The sequence below is a fragment of the Myotis davidii genome, unplaced genomic scaffold (genome assembly GCF_000327345.1).
Source record: "Myotis davidii unplaced genomic scaffold, ASM32734v1 scaffold120, whole genome shotgun sequence".
NCBI lineage: Eukaryota > Metazoa > Chordata > Mammalia > Chiroptera > Vespertilionidae > Myotis > Myotis davidii.
The window spans coordinates 6,403,190-6,414,912 of NW_006294778.1; the positions used below are offsets into that span (position 1 = coordinate 6,403,190).

At 43.7% G+C, this 11,723-nt stretch overlaps 1 protein-coding gene across 3 annotated transcripts in view; it reads right to left on the minus strand.

The window, feature by feature from the left end:
* The window catches only part of ANO4 (anoctamin 4), a 241,271-nt gene extending 236,687 nt beyond the window's left edge, over positions 1-4,584 (minus strand). For all 3 annotated transcript variants that reach the window (XM_015567602.1, XM_015567603.1, XM_006769374.2), the window contains exon 1: positions 3,884-4,584. The gene's annotated coding sequence lies outside the window, so the exon portion shown is untranslated. The remainder of the gene's footprint in view (positions 1-3,883) is intronic.
* Between the last annotated feature and the right edge of the window lie 7,139 nt (positions 4,585-11,723).

Below are 11,723 nucleotides of genomic sequence, written 5' to 3' on the forward strand. Positions count from 1 at the left end.
GTCTGCTTTCTGTGAGAATGGCTATTGGGCTCCATACACTGGAAGGTCACTAAGCAGATGCCTAATTAAGGGTCAAGGATTTCTATTAGAGAAAAGGCCCTCAAAACCTGTCACTCTGTGTTTTTTTTATCAATCTCTTAGCTCTTCAGACTTAAGGCCAACGGTATTTCTGGAGAATTAAATGCTAACTATAGGGAAGAATATTCCCCTTTCATCTTGCATTATTTTGGGGCTGTGATTTGGGTCTCCTCCAAACTTCTGCCATCTCCCTCTACCACCCATGAGACAGAGCTTGGGACACAAACATTTATGACAGCCTGGTTAGGTTGTTATACTACTGAGGACATGATTTGTTCCTGCAAAGCTGATCTAATGACTGTAGTCCTAAACGAATTCAGAAAGGAAGCACGGATCGACATGCAGCATTCCACACGGCTCCTGGGCACTTCTCCGTTGTTATACAATCTGTCTGAGTTGCCAATTGCAATAGCAAGTTCCTTTCAAAGTAGATCACCATAGCTGGTGTCAGAAGTGGTTTTGAATCTCTGTTAAAGCATGGTCCTCCCTCTGAGCAGCTTTATGTGGGAGTTGTGCATTACTCATTTTACTCAGTTTAAAAAAAAAAAAAGGCTTGTGGAGAATAAAGGGAATATATGGATTTAATTGCATTGCGAAAAGCAACAGAAAAATTCAGCCAACATCCTTAATGATACTGTTCATTCAATTCCCAGAGAAAGGTTATATCACATAATCAAATGATTTTACTTGGTATCACCCATAAACTCCCCCTCTTAACACAAAGACCTTTTAGATAGTAAACATGTAAGGATTTAAGGGCAGTCCAACCTAGACAGACGCAGGGTGTCATTAATTAAAATGCAAAACTGATTCTATTTCTGGTCCTGGCAATCAGCTATGGGAAACAGTTTCAATGACAAGAATGTCTGCAGAGGCATGAGGTTATATTTATATTAATGGGAGCGATTTCTTCTTTCAGTTACGTGATTACAGGTTGAACACTGGAGTTTGGCTACGAAAAGAGAAGCTGTAGCCACCTCTTCGTTAACCGCCAATTTTCACTGTCTGAGTTTATATGTGTACACATATGCAGGCTCATGTATAGAAACATATATAAAGCAAATGTGGGAAAGAAAGAAAGCAGGAAGAAAGAAAATAAAAATGGAAAGCAGTGACTCACAATATAATCTGCCGGTTTCAAATGAAAAACAACACCGAAAAGAAACAGAGTAAGAACACTGTTTCAATGATAGCCGTCATTAAGAAATGTGCAAAGTGAATAATTGCATCGGCAACCAATCCAGGTGATTCCAGCGCCGTTTCAAATAACTTTCATTTGCTAGGGTTGCAGGCAAAATCAGTTGCAAGACACAGCAGCTAAATCAGCACACGCAAATAAAATGTTGCAGTGACTTCATCACACCAAGAGGCTCTGCGTTTGTGCATTTTTCCTGCAGTAGTTTTCTATGCTGCCGCTGGAGACCCTGCAAAGAAATTAACACGACCCTATGCCCTGAGACAAAGAAAGGCTGAAGAATGGCTCTCCAGATTCAAAGAAATTCTCAAAGGTGTTATATGAAGGAGGGGTGTGGGGAGTAGGAAAATCTCTACCAGGGAAAAAAAAGTTAGCTAGAGGATAGAGAATGCTAAGCAATTTCTCAGTATCTCAGAAACGTTTCTTCTATTCTCTGAGTGAGCGTGCTGCAACTATTAAAAATATGAACACATAAGAGTCACAAGTAAACAGTACATTAGTGTCTATGCATATATATATATGCAGTTCTGATTGCAGAGATAAACATTGTTCAGCAAAATAAAACAAGTCTAGGAATTAATCTCGCAGCTAAAGTTGCTACTAATCAAAATGAAGTCTTTCCTAGTCACATCTGAAATTGCCCGCAGTGTGAAATTAGTGTCTATTTCCATGACACCCAAGCTGATGAACACTTCAAGCTGAGATGCCAAGCACCTGATAAAAATCCTTGCAACGGGACCAAAAAAATTTAAGCAAAGTAAGAAAACACTATTAAGGACGAAAGCAAACAACTAAGCATTAAAGAATCATCAAAGGAACAGAGAAGTCTGCCAGTCAAAGCACTATCTTGCAGGGAACCCTAATCCGGGTAGGGAAGAGTGGATTTGAAGACAGCTCATCTCAACAATGCTGAAAGTAACTGAAACATTGTTTAAGGATTCAGAGATTGCAGTCTGCAAGGATCTAAATTTGTTGCTGTTAACTCACTGTGGTTTTACTCTGCAACCGGACTATCATTTCAATAAAGAGCAAGAATTTGCAGATATTTATATGCATGCTTCCATATACGCAAAGAACCCTCCACCAAAATTAAAACACCAAACGTTGTTACTCAGGACCCAGGGAAAGGCATATGTCATCACCACTATTCTAAGAAAAATCCACACAGATGGTGGAAACAAAAGTGGTGAGAATGAGCAGGACATTAAGGAACTTTACATTCCAAACTCCCAGGCAACAGGGGGAGAGACCAGCAACTTCATTCCACAGTTTTTTCCTCCTTTATTACCCATCCCCCACCCCCAAAATCACATGTATGAGTACAGTATCCTATAAACCACAGCCTGAATTGCGTGGAATGGGAAGCTTCCTGAGAGTAAAATGGACCAGAATTAGAAATCAGAGAAGCTGACCCATCTCTAGCCCAAGACTAGGAAAGGACAAAGCAGAATTACAACTGTGACATTTATTCTCTGGGATGCTGCACTGACCAAAATACTTCAACACACCTGCTACCAAAAGTTAAAAAAAAAATTAAAGGAGGAAGAAGAAAATGGCCCTGTGAAGAGAGACCCCTTCAATCACAGGCTCCACAAGGTGAGAACTATACCAAAATGTTCTTGGCTTCCTTTGGGCTTCAAGAGGCAGCCAGGGATGGACTTGAAGTTGTGGCACTCTCTGCAGCAAGCCTCGGGAGACCAAGTGAACCATCCGAGCCCTCTTCCAAGAGGAATGCCCTGGGGTAAACAATCTGCCCGTGGACACTGCAACACTCATGTTCTTCCTTGGGAACCTGCTTATTTTCTCTTAGAAAAGTCTAACCATTCTCACAGCCTCACAGCATGTTACCTCCCAGCGGGAGGATGAAACTATGTTGTCAACTCAAAAAGGTTCCCATCGTCACTGACACACCATCCTCCGAACAGGATGCAAAATATGGTTTGCAGAACAGGCACCCTGAGACTCCAAAGGGAAAGAAGCGATGAGGTCATGCAGTCTACCCCCGTGAGCCAGTGCAGGATTCCTCCCGCCGCCAATGTTATTGCCCAAGTTGTTAAAGCCACAGGATCCAGGGCCATCCTGGACCCACCGGCAGGTGTGCAAAAGCACCACTGCCCGCAGCGGACTCCGACATCACTCATGCATGTGCTCGCCTGCACCCGGAAAGATGGAAGAGTTTGCTCCGTGGGTGGATCAGCCCCACGCCTTCCAGATTCCCAGAGAGTGCCCCTCCAGATGCCAAGAATTCATCTTGCCCAAATGTGCCAGTGCCCCCTGCACAGATCCCCTGCACACTGCTGCAATTCACCATCCTGAGCACATTTCCCCGGCTGCCGCTTCAAGGACAAAGAGAGAGAAGTGCTTATGTTTCCATCACAGCCCAGGAGCTGGGGTTTCTGGCAAAGGATAAAAATCAAGAGGCAGGCAACCCGGACAAATGACTCCTGGCATTTTAGGGAGCTCCCCTGACATGGATGCATGTAAACAGGGGGACCGCAGAGAGAAGGTCACCAAGCTGAGCTGGGAAGAGCGAGCCAGCGAGAGAGAGAGCAGAGAGCGAGAGCGTTCCCTTCACTGCCGCAGACCAGCTCATTCAAGGCAAGCACTTACCATAAAAATAGAAAGAGTCAACAGAAGGAGAGGGATCCTTCCTCGGCTTCTCAGGCAAGAAAAGAAATCCACCATCAAGCTCCAGGCAGGGGTGGGGATGCGGCCAGCAAAGTGATGAAAGGCGATAAAACCACCACACAGGAGTCCTTTGCAGCCTCCCCAGGGGCCCGCATACAGTTGTCTGTGCTGTAAAAACCCTGAGAAGTCTGGAGCAGGACTCTCCCGAGAGCAAGCCGGAGCGAAAGCAGCCTGGCGGATTTCAGCAGCCTCAGAGCATCACGCCCAGGACTGGTCCTCCCCCGGGTGCAGGGGCGGCAAGGTCTGGGGAGGCCGAGCAGCGCACCGGGCTGGGGTCAGGAAGGCAAGAAGAGGAGCCTCTTTGGCGTGGAAGGAACCGCCAGCGAGAATATCAGTATTCCACATCAGTTATTGCCAGCGACCAATCAGCCCAGCCAGGGGGCCGTGTCAGTGTGACAGGAGAGCAGCTGCCGATGACAGCCGGTTCTGAGAGGCAGAACAGCCCCCTGCCTCCACAGAAGTTCAGAAAGATGGGGGATTTACCTTCCACCCAGTTGCTGATAAGATCTGCTTGTTATTAAAACCAAGAAGCAGCGCCCCAGAGTTACACCAGCCACTCGGGAAGTTTCCTGCACAGCCCACAGCACCTGTCTCAGGAGCCCACCTGAAACCCACTCTAAATGATGGCGACGGCCTCTCACAGATCCGGCAGCCCCGCTCATGTGCCCAGAGAGGTCACGACGAGGACAGCAATGGCACTTTGCCCAAAGCGCAGGATGACATGACCAGGGGCCGGCCTCCCTATGTCACAAGTGAGAAATGTAGGCAGGAAAGGTTAAGTAAGGGTCTCTCCAGAAATTCGCATCTCTGTTCATTCATTTTCTTGTGCAGTATGTTCAGGATGATAGTTAATGTTTTCCTCTGAGGTCTCTGAACTCACCCATCAGACACAGACTATGGGGTTCTGGATAAACAACCCTGTAGCGTAATTCACAGTGCCACTGAAGTTTGGGAAAGTCTGAGCTAGACTAAGGGAAGCAGCAGAGGAGAAATCCCACACTGGTGACTAAAGGATGAGTGAGGAATTTTACACTCCTCCCACTTGCCTTTCCCCCCATTCTATTTTAATATGAAACCTATACACTCAGTGCCTATATTAATTACTTAGAGTTCGCTGATGATTAAATTGGGGAAGCAAGTTCTAAAGTTAAATGCCAGTTGAATTGGACTCCACAGTAAAACATCAGAACTTTTTTTTTTTTTTTTAACTTGGAGAGATTGCTCTTGGGTCACCTGGTGTGTGTGTGTGTGTGTGTGTGTGTGTGTGTGTGTGTGTGTGTGTGTTGTTCTGTTAATCCTCACCTGAGGATATTTTCCCCATTGACTTTTAGAGACTGTAGAAGGGGGGAGGGGCTGAATGTAAGAGAGATACAGCAATTGGTTGCCTCCCATCTGGGCCCCAACCGGGGTCTGGGATTGAGTCTGCAACCCAGGTACCTTCCCTTGACTGGAATTGAATCTGAGACCCTCTGGGCATGCAGGCCAGCGCTCTGACCACTTAGCAACACTAGCCAGGGCCTGGGTCACCTTTTTATTTTTGCAGGAAAGGCTAATTCCCTTGTGCTAGCAAAGAGTTAATAGGGAAATACAAATATCCCTGAGTTTGTTTTTCAGGTGGCTTCCTTGATATAGTTTTTCATTTTAGTTCTCTGCTTTTACCTCCAAGATGAAGTATCATCTGGACATTTGGTTGTGATGTCTACGCAGAGGCAAGCTCACTCTGAGAAGCCTGGATACAACAGCTTAAAACCAGGGTGGGGCTCCCAGGGAATAGTTAACTCAGCACCCAAGTGAGACCCACCACAAGGCCATTCAAATGTTCTGCATCAAAGATAAATGTAATAAAATTAAATTTTTGCAACGAGGAAAGGATGTGGTGTTAGGGCAGTCCTATGTACATTAACTAGGAAATCCTGGGAGCCTGACTCTCAAATTCTGTGCTATTGTTCACTTCAGTGCAACTGCAGTGAGCAAACATTGAAAAGGCACCCACTATGTGTCAGGGGTATAGAGATGAGTGGCAGGCCCTTCCTTCAAGATAGTCTCAAGGCCAAATTTAAAAAAAAATTTTTTCCAAAATTTCAACACTGTGATGCTTGCCAAGACAGAAAATGTTCTACTATTTTAATGTCCCTCAGATAAAACCAAACCATGAGGTTGGACTTTAGACTCAATGTTCCAACTCAGCCTAATAAGGTGTTTTCTCATCATCAAAACCATTTGGGAAATATAAATGCACAAATCATTTTTTAATCTAATTGAAACATGAAAAGGGTTTTTTAACTCCATGTTTGCTTTTATCAGCATCATCAGTTTCTGACCCTGCAAAAACATGGCCAGCATAACAAAGACTATATTTAATAAGGGAATATGATTTCAAGCTCCCAAAGTAATTGAGATTAATACTGTTTGCGGAACAGATTCAATACCTTGAATATATCGGGTGAAAATGAAGCATGCAAGTGATAAAACTGCAGAATTATAAATTACTTAATAGGTTAAATAATTAAATTATATAACAATCCGTCAATGAAAGCAGGCATTCCGGTCACTTACTCAAATGTAATTAATTTTTAAAGTTTGGCGACTCCTCCACTCCTCCCTCCTCAAGAGAGGACAGAAAACACCTCATGTTTCAGACAGCGACAAACACCAGTTAATCTCTGTAAAGTACAAAATATTTAGCCAAGTCGATTAAACATGGGACAGTTTGGAGGACTGTCTTTGCTCACTGGTGGGACACTGGTAATGGGTTTCCAATAGCTCCTTGTTAGATGGCCATGTGAATGGCCAAGTGACTCTGGCAAACATTCTACAGCAGCATGATTTAATGCCTTTTAAGACTCCAAGGTTCTCTGAATGATGTGGCTATACCTGCCATTTGTTTAAGAGAAAAAAAAATGTAGCTTTCTCAGAAAATGTGCTTCAGAGCCTCTTGCTGACTGAGCTTTATACAGTCTGAAAGCCAACGATTCTTTAAAGCTCGGTCTTTCAACAACAAAACTGGATTCTACCTTCCGTAAAGAGCCTGAAGAGAAAACAGAAATCACGCCTCTTTTCCAGATCACCATGACACCGTGGTTCCCTACCTGACATGCACATTCTCCATCAGCATTCAGTGGGAGGACTAAAATGAAGAGGGCACAGGATGCGCTGTTACTCTTTCCTCACCAGAGGTCACTGGCTAAGAATAATTTCCCCAAAATGCTTAGTAGGCGGGCTCTCATCTATGCAACAGTTCCAAGTACATACAAGGTAAGTAACCTGCAGCACATAAATAGAGCCATAGCATCCACGCCTTCAAAAATTCCTTTGCTCTCAGCATTTCTCAACCTGAAGAATCCTATGGGATCATCAAAGATCAAATCGTAAAGAAAGAATAAGAACACAGACCTATAACTTTTTCTTCTGTTTTTGAGGCTAGAAAAATAAATCAATGGCCAGCTTAAAGAGTCAGGCAGAGACGGAGCTGAGTCTGGGGAAACCAAAATACGGAGCACAAGTACACGTGTGTACGTGTGTGTACATGTGTGTGCGTGTGTGTGCGTGCGCACGCAAATGGAAAACTAATGTGTACATCCAAAATCCAGATGGTGTGTCTCTATATCCAATTAGTCCTTCAGTCTCATTGGTGTCATTGCCACATTTCTCTTCAAGACATAACTAGGGATTACAACCAATCCAGAGCCTTGCTCTTGCTCCTCAACTATTACAGTAGCTTCTAGACTTACCCCTGATTCAATCCAACCTCCCCTTGCCAACAACATTTGCTTTCTAAAACAGAGCAAATATAATCATGCCAATTCCCTTGCTAACAAGCCTTGGACGGTAAGGCCAATTGCAGGATCTCCTGAGCCTGGCATTCAAGGCCCCCCTACAATCAGACTTCCATCTACCAGCATCATTTCCCACCATTACTTTCTATACACCCCACGCTCTCCAAACACACGCTTACTTACTATTCCCCAAAGACACCATATTCTTCTATTGTAATAATCTTTTTTTCCTAAACCTTTCTTGCTTTTTTTCTCCCTGGGGAAACCCTGCTATTCATCCTTCAAGGCCCAGTTTTTTTGGTCATCTTCTTGGTAAGGCCTTCCCTGAATTCCCCAAAGTTCTTAATTACATCTTCCTCTGTATTCCTATAGTATTTTTTTTTCTTGGCTTGTATTACAGTGCAAACAGCACTATGCTACATTAGTACCTTCCAACCTACTTAATTGGGCTCCTGTGATATTCCCAGCGTCTGGAACACAACAGTTGCTCAGTAAATACATGATGAATGAGTCCATCTTTTATGCCTCTTCTTCAGTGAAAAGCACTTTGAGGAAAGTACAAATCTGTCTTCTGGCAGCCTGGAGGACTACAAGCTTCTGAGTCATAAATATCTCCTCCTTCAATCTGGGGTTTCTGTGGTTTGAGGAGAGAGCCCTCAATTAGAATCAGAAGAGCCACGTTCCAGCCGTGTTCCCGGTATCACCTCAGGTAATCTCTTAAGTGAGAAAAGTAAAACCTGTCCTGCTTATCTTTAAGGGCTCTTCTGAGCTACAAATAAGACCCTGCAAAGTAATTTACAAATTATAAAAGTATGTGATATCGGCACAATTACTACCACTGTCATCATTGTTTGACAGTCATTGTTGTTAACATCCCATCAACGCCACCGCCACCGCACAATTCATTAAAGCCAGCCTCGGAGGCCAGTGACTCAGCATTTAGTCATTCCAATTGTCTTGCTTCAGTTCTCCTGGTCTGCAGTTGGGGGAGGGATGGAAAAGCAGGAGGCCCTGACTTAGGTCCTAGCTCTGCAACTTCCTAGCGATATAGGCCTGGTCTCTGAGATCTGGTTACTTCCATTTTCTAAAAATAATAATGCCTACCTCATTACATTGCTGAATGAGATGAGGTATACATCTATATGTAGTACATATACATCCTATATAATAAAAGGGTAATATGCAAATGGACCAAGCGGCAGGACAACCGGTCACTATGATGCGCGCTGACCACAATACAGGGGCTGCCCCAGCCCGCAGGCCCTGATAGCCTGATGGGGACCTGCCAGCCAACCTCTTGGTCCCTTCCCCCCCGGGCCAGCAGGCTCCGTCCGATTGCCCAATGGTAAACAGGGAACGGGGCGTGGGGGAGGGGCAGGGATGGCCTAGGATAGGGTGGGCAAACTTTTTGACTCGGGGGCCACAATGGGTTCTTAAACTGCACCAGAGGGCCGGAACAAAAGCATGGATGGAGTTTTTGTGTGAACTAATATAAATTCAAAGTAAACATCATTACATAAAAGGGTACGGTCTTTTTTTTCAATAGTTTTATTCATTTCAAACGGGCCGGATCCGGCCCGCGGGCCGTAGTTTGCCCACGGCTGGCCTAGGACCATACCCACGTACGAATTTCATGTGCCGGGCCTCTAGTCTGTTATATTTCTGAGTCTCTAATAGCATTCCAAGACTGCTTGGCAAAAGGTAGCCATTTTTCCCTGACTCTAGAATATCTACATACCCTCCAATCGTTGCCCTCCTTCTGTTTCTTGAGCTCAAAGAGCTCATTCCCACCCCAGGGTCTGTGTCTGTTTCCTCTGCTCCACCCTTTTCCTTAGATCTGGGCACAGTTTGTCGAAAAGGATTCCTTGACCCCATCTATCATTTTCCAGCACATTACTTTCTTCATCCTTCTCATAACACCTATCTCGATCTGTGACCACTTTATTTCTTTGATTGTCTATGTAACATTTGCCCTCTGCAGTACAATATATGCTTCTGTTAGCCAAGAATTTTTTATTTGTGCTTCTTATTGTGCCCAGAGACTAAAATAGTGTCCAGAACATACTATATACTGGGGAGACATTCTTGAGTATTTACAGCACGATCCAAGTTTTATAGTTGTTCCCATGTTCTTTACATCTGCACAACGTTCCAATTATCCTTAACTACTAAAGGGGAATGAAAGCTTGAAGGTCACTTATAGGGTACAGAGGGAGTACCACAATGTTCAAATTTATATAGATAGTTAATAATGTGTAACACTCAGTAGCAGACATTAAAAATGTTATGACAAGGATCACCTATCAGTAACATGCCCACTCCCACCCTCATTAGAAACAAGGATTACACAAGAAATGGCAAGCTGACCCTCATCTACATAACTGGGACTGAAATACTGAGCAAATATGGTAGGTTATGTTTATTGAATAAATCAGGAGGTTTATTCAATCTTTATTTCACATTTTGTGTTAAAATTGCTCTATTCCAAGCTGATCTTCAGAAGAAATTGACAAGGTCCTTGACCTCTAAAGCATCAACTGGAACAAATGGTTTCAGAGGATCAGGAGCCCAGGAATCTAGACAATTTCTCCTTCCTCCCAGGGAGCTGTCTGGAAAGTGAGATCCAGAAATCCTCCCAAGCCTGACCATGTCATCCCTGTTTTCTGATTAGCCCAGCCTGACGGAGGCCTGATAAATAAATAACCATGGCAATCCTTTATAATGTATGAAGGTTACTTTCTTGTCATCATCTGGAAGGACACAGTTTTCAATTAGAGTATTTTCACATTAGCAATAGCATGCCAATCTACCAAAGAGTCGTGAATTTGTCATTGGCAGGAAATAGCAAACAGGTAACTTTAAAAAAAAAAAAAAGAAAGAAAAAACGAACATTCTAGAAGGAACATTCTAGAATGAACATTGAACACGCATTTTTCTCCTAAGCCTGTTCTTCCTCTGGCTTTCTTTTTTCCTGTTTAAGAACATCACTATCTACTCTGTTGCCCAAAGAAAATGACATTTATTGGACTCTTACAGAGAAGACTGCTTAGACCACTTTTTAGGGTATCTAGAGATGTCAGTGCCGTCTTTAACTCATCTTATCCATGTCACCTCCTGAACATTTCTTTCTTCCTTCCGTCCACTGCCCAAATCTAGTCACCAAGTCTCCCTGGGCTACTGTGATAGCCACAGAAGCAATCACCCTGCCTTGAGTCTCACTCTGTCCAATCCATCCATCCCAGCTACCTAAGGATTTTTAAATGAAAACACCATCATATCATCTCCCACTAAAAACTATTTTCTGCTTCTTACCACATGCAGGAAGAAGGACACCCTTAACCTATCATGAGAGCCCCCGTGACTGTTCTCCTACCTTTCGTCATGCCTTTACACCCCACTTGGGTCCTCCCATTCATCCATGTCCTGATACTCGGAACCAGCCAAGCTACTTCATTTCAGGGTCCTGGCACAAGCTTTTCCATTACTTAGAGTTTCTTGTCTCTGCCTTATTCTCCAAGACCCAACTCAAGCATCTGCCTCCTCTTGGAAGCATTGCCTGACACTCACTCTCTACACTCTCATCGAGTTAACCATCTCCAAGTCATGGCACTGATCACACAGCATTAAAACTAGAAAGTCCTAGTCCTGAGTTTTACTCACCTTTGTAACCCCAAAAACAAACTCTCCCTGGAGAAACTCAAATACAAGGTTATAGAACGTCTAGGTCTCACAAGACTATTCACTGAAGGATAATAGAGTATCTTACCTATCTGTCAACTCCTCAGCTTATTAAAATGCCTGGCACATATGGATGCTCAGTATATATTTGCGGAGTTGGTTTTAATAGGATTGGCCAAAAAAATAGATCCTTCAATTCAAGGAATTTAGAAATCCTCCTGAGCTGATTTCTAATTAGCTCATTTAAAAAAAAATGACATCTAAAAATTCTCCTCCTTGAGATTATAAAACACCACAAGCATTAATTT